This window comes from Varroa jacobsoni, unplaced genomic scaffold (assembly GCF_002532875.2).
Source record: "Varroa jacobsoni isolate VJ856 unplaced genomic scaffold, vjacob_1.0 contig00135, whole genome shotgun sequence".
Taxonomy (NCBI): domain Eukaryota; kingdom Metazoa; phylum Arthropoda; class Arachnida; order Mesostigmata; family Varroidae; genus Varroa; species Varroa jacobsoni.
The window spans coordinates 200,011-205,963 of record NW_019214417.1 but is presented as its reverse complement, the minus strand read 5'-3'; positions in this window follow the sequence as shown (position 1 = coordinate 205,963).

Genomic DNA, 5,953 nt, shown 5'->3' with positions numbered 1-5,953 from the left:
GGGCACCGTAGTCAGCTGGTGGTAGTTGTTGCCGGCGCGAGCGACGTCATCTCTTTAGAAAATGGTCTATGGTGTCGCTAACAATGTATGAAACAAAGCACAATAAGAAAGGTAGCAAGCAGACTAGAAACGATAAAGTGCTAGAAAAAAAAATCGTGTTTATGACGATGACCGCCGCTGACGGGCAATAAAACTGACAGCTGGGATCGAGAAATTAACAGTCGGAAGCGCCTGTCGTTAGAACCGATGTGCCGACGGCTCGTAAGAGTCCAGTAGTACGCGTCGATTGTTTAGCACCGGTATCTATGGCTGAGCGCTGTGCTATTCCAAGAACGAATGATAAACTGGTAGGAAAATAAATTGTAGATAATTTCTCTCCGTGTGATAATCTTATGTTACTTTGCATCTACTTACCCGAAAATTGAGAACGATTAGGATTTAAATCACAAAAAAATATGCATATTACTACATTGTATAGCAATATAAGCGAATGATTAGGACATGCCGAACGCTTAACTTGAGGTAAAGCTAAGCTATCTTTAATAGAAAGCGTCTTAAACCTGACTCTGTGAACGATGATTTTAATTAGATTTTAGGTTGTTATAAACATGGAAGATAGTTAATCAGAAACATGTACACCTAATTAGACAAGTTAGCATTTATAGAGTCAAAACAAAAGCTAAATGGCGAACCCTTTGGGCACACAAACCTATGTTCCGAGACCGGCCCGATTTGTATGTACCTTCAGAGATTTTCACCAGTAGCTGAAGTTAAGGGTCCTCATCATCACTACACCTGGGCCGTTTGTTTTATTGTAGGACGAATGCACATATCACACAAAGATTAATTAATCGCTTTCTGCAGATTAGGCCTCTGCCGTGAGCAGAGCACTACTCAGGGTAATAATACATATTTTTGGCTTACTCACTCTAAACCTTTCTCAAGCATAATGAACAAATTCTCTGAAGCAACTAATGCTCTTAATGGTTCCTATTTAGGAATCCCCAAACGAGACGGAACACATAAGGAACGACGGAAATATTTTTCCCAGTTAGCACCCGACATCATTTCCAGTGATGCGTATCACGTCTGAATCGCACCTTTTCCTGTTCATATAAAATTGTTTCAGACTTATGACACTTGTCCACTTTGGAATATATCATTTAAGCAGCTTCACAAAACACCAGCTCGCACTCAGCTCTTTCCTAGACCATCTAAGCGATTTGGTTATTACCGTGTGTGCATGCTAGCAAATTAGTCCAGCTAGAATAGAAATCTGTTTTTTTCATCTGTTCGTTCTTAGCAGATACACATTGAAAAACATTTTCATAGGCAATATGCTAGAAAATTGCTTACTTTGTTCCATATAAAGGCTATGCTCAGCTTTAGCGCCTTACACATCTGAAAATGCCCAGTATATCGTAACTGTGTTGCATTTTGAGCATTATACGACTTCAATTGCCCTTAGTCTCACTCTCAATCTACTCTGCCAGTTTTTTTAGTTTTATAAGAATGTTATCCTACCGGGCGTATATGCAACCCAGCACTGTCACAGACAACCGAAAGCGATCCCTCAAATGTCTTTGAATCGAAAAACTTCCTCACCTAAGGCCATCCGTTTTCTTAGCTGTAGCATAAATAACCCAATCGTCTGCAAGGCCTTTATACTCTTAGCAGGTTTCCTAGCTTTGCTTGCTCCGTTATTCTCTGCATCATTGTAGGGCCTACTATCTACCTAAATCTCACAATCGGAAACTGCTTCACACATCTAAAAAAACTCATCATCGAGACTTGCTTTCCATGTGAGGGAAAATACTCAGTGAAGTATTAGTTTTGCCGGTTGAATTTCACCGTAATGGTTTTGGTGAGACTGCTCCAGCCAATAAAGCGCATATTATTAAACGATTATGACGCCGGTTATTTATTTTCTACTCACGTCAATTCCGAGACCCGAAAACTAAGCTGCATAACGCACAGTTAATTCTGTCGCTCCAAAAAGTTAAATCAATCGGTTTCAACTCCGTAGACGCACGCTTAATAAAATATCAATAAAAAAACAAAGAGCAAGTGTGGGTACGCTACGATCTTGCTGATAATGAATAGTCTATGATCATGGCCCAGTTGACAATGACCTAAACAAAGAGCAAATGATAGGGTATCTGCTCAATTTAATCCTGTTTTGTTTCTCGCATAGGTGATCTGCACGATCTCCTACAGTTACGTTGGAAAGCAACAGTCTACCTGAAATAAAATAAATCTACAATCCGTTTTAATATTGTTTTTCGAAATACTGCCTACGTTGCGCGGTTAGTATTCTTAGCGAGCTACAACTGTTACTTCTGTAAACTATATATGTCACGTTTTTAATAATTAATAATAGCCAACTGTTTGAGTAATTAATAATAGCCAAGTGTGCTCACTTCTAAGTTTTTTTCAACGGTCTATAGCTGGTTTAAAAAATAACTAACTCATTTATGACGTGCATTAGGTAGACTGTCTGTTAGGAATAAAACAGACGAATGATTCTACACTGCAAATCCTAGCTACCCACTTATTCTATATATCCTGTGGCTCTGCTATTATTATAAATGACTTGTATTTCAAACTGAAACGCAAGCTTATTACATTTTTCAGGTTTTTTTTTACTTACATCAACTTTGTTTTTGCCATGATTCATGCCCAAGCAATGTTAGCAAAATATTTTCATTCTCGACTGTACTTCAAAAAAAAAAAACAATGATTATATAAGCGAACCGCGATCGTATTTCTTGCGTAATAGTCCTATCAAGCACAGTATGTTTTGTATGAGATCTTATCTTTACATAGATTCGTTGAGATGACATCATCGGTTTAGCTTTAATAACGTTGTTTATTTTAAGTTTTGGTAATCACTCTGAGGATCGCATGTCTTTTCCCACCTACAGTTACCATAAACTATTTCATTATTATTATTAGTATTATTGTTTTTATCTAACTATTATCTAATCGTGCTAACGCGTCCGAATTTTGACTCATAGCTCTACCAAACAAATCCATTGTGAGCGTAATAAGCTCCATAAAAGCGAATGTCATTAACAGCCGTTGTTATATACATAGCTTTTATCCACACTATACGCGCTGCTGACACGTAATCAAGGTACGCTTTAATTTCACAATTTTATTAGCTGTATACATCGTATCGTAAAAAACTCATTCATGGGTTTGAAGCAAACGTGGGTGAATAAGCATTGCCATAGAGGCCATTGTTGAATCAACACCATTCTCAGTAGCGTAGCGCTTTCCTCGTTACTGTTTAATCTGCCGCAATGGCAAAATGGTGGATCGTGTCTGTTTAACGCTTCTGTAGACGCTAACGCCAAGCAATGACCGACCAACCAAACGTACGGGCTCTATTACGCGCAATACTTAACTACTGAATATTCGGAAACTTTGTCGATGGCTGAATCAGGAGTGAACGCTGTTATACTGTGCACTGTTCTATTAGCAGAATAAAAACTGTGTAGGCAATATCGAAGTAGTAACGAAAACAGTGACGTCTTAATCTTAGTAGTCAGAGCATTCAATTGAAGAGGGCTACCACGCGCGGCTGAGATAGTCTATACATGTATTATGGTTTGTATGTGTTTTTCCTTCGTTGTACTAGCTACTGCAATGTGGTGAATAGAATTTCAGAGCACGCACGACGTTTTATTTTCTTTTAGAACTGTAAATAGGTATACGTCAATGGATCCACGTTGGCACGACTCGCCAACGTGCTTATAAAATTAAAATCGACAGGTAGATTCCAATAAAGAAATGTATGTAAGACAACATTTAGTTAATCGAACGACTTATTCGATATAAATAATAACGATAAAAATATACTCTTTTATAAATTAATAATATAAAATTTAAATTAAATCTGCTCACTGATGAATGGTATTATAAATTAAATCAATATGTATGAAAGCGACTTGGCCTTTCTTGCCTTGTTTGTTCTTTGTCTGTTTAGCAATCTCCAAAAAGAATACGCCTCCATATAGATAATCTTCCTCTGCGATTATTCCCTTGTTGGCGATGTGTAATATTCCTAGGCGTCCTGTATCTCTACTCTTTGATAGTAAATAATGGGGAAAATTTATAGTTCATAGGTTAAACTTATCGACTTCAATTCATATTTCCTTATCCATTATCAGCTCGGGCGCTCTCATCACAATGAAGATATTTACGACTTATGAAGATGTTCCCACAAAGCACAAGCTCGCAGCAAATATGTTAAGGTACGCACGGATTCAAAGACACGTAGATACATGTGCAAGGACGCTCCGAACGATGTTGCGTCCTAGTCCTCGTTTACCTTGCCCCGATAACGTAATGCTACTGTTATCCTCTAAGTTCGTGGTTTTCTTTTTCAAAAAAGCATCAGATGTTTAATCTTCAACTACAACGAGTTGACTCTACGCTCATTATTTGTTTTTCCCAGTGATGCCATTCCACTGCTACTAGTAGCCCATCCGCCAGTATTCCTTTTTTCTTTGGAAAAAAGGGTGACAATATTAACTCGCCTTCTCTAAGAGATTCAGACAACTGCTGTAACTATTCACTTACCATTGTAGATATGTATGAAAAAAACCTAATCGCTGTTCCGTATCCCTTTTCACCGCCCATCGTGTCCTTTTTTCTCGCGCGTGTCATCACGGCCACTAACTGGTTATTACATGAGAACACACAATTTTTTCTTCTCGATGCTGCTGCTGGCGTGATCGTCGTCGGTCCTACAGCACCGTAATTGCCGCACCACTCAGGACCGTTGGGAACCGAAGCGCGGCCTCGTAGACCTGGTTTGGTAGGCCGCCGCTGGACGAATACTATTGACTGAATACTGCTAGAGTCACGGCTTCGGTCTCTGTTTATTAATTCTACGGAGCCAACACTACAATCGGCAAAGTCTCCGCGCTCAGCAGCAGAGAAACGCGGTAAGGACAAGGCCTCTCTTCTGGCGAGTCTAGCGAACGCCGATGTCGACAGTGATAGAGATGCTACCGCCGCAGCCGGTCGAAGCCGCGAAATATCAGTAATGATGCTCGGTTTGGCAAACTACTGCGCCCACACAGAGCTGTCGGTTATTCGCCGACCACTGACTGCTGTTTGCCGCCGATCGACTATCTGTCTATACGCACGGTGCTGTTCAGTTGAACGCTATCGCACGCGCGCCAGACGCACAACAACCCATAATAAAAGCAAAGTAAAAGTGAAGTCAAAGAAAATATTCGAAACAGATAGTAACGACAGTTGTCGTTGTTGGGCTCGAGTCTTCGCTCGCCTTTGGAACACACATGCACACGGGCCACGGCTTGGCGACGAGCAGCAACCAACCGGCCGAACGCAGGCCACGGCCCCCCCTTGAACACTGCTAGTGGGTGCGCAAGGTCGCCAAAGAGGACCTGGCCTGAACAAGTCATTGACTCACCCACGAACAGACAACGGGCCCCAGTCGCTAAGTCAAATCATGTCTGCGCGCGCTCATGCGTGTGAACCCGGACAAGAAGGAACGGAAGAGCCTGCCAAAGGCGCAGGCGGTGGTTGACACCATTTGCAGCATTAACAAGAGACACCAGTCGCTCTCTGATTAGAATGACAGAAAGTTAAATAAATAGGCACACAACCACCAACGCTGTCCCTCAATTGCGCCACATATAGCGGTTTACAAAGCAAAAAATTATCAGATACACATACTCATACGCACGAGTTTACTCTTAACAGTATGTAAACGTTACCATGTATGCACAATAATAAACTCAATTTAAGTCTTTCCAAATGTAAAAGACTTACCTGTAGTCTGTCAAAAATCACGGCTTGTAATTAAGAGCAAAAAAGCAATCAAAAGCAATATCATTTTGTTTCATTGATGGGCATGTTTTGTGCGTGTGTATGGCGTTAGTGGACGCAAAACACAAATTTCCTGAAGCTAGAC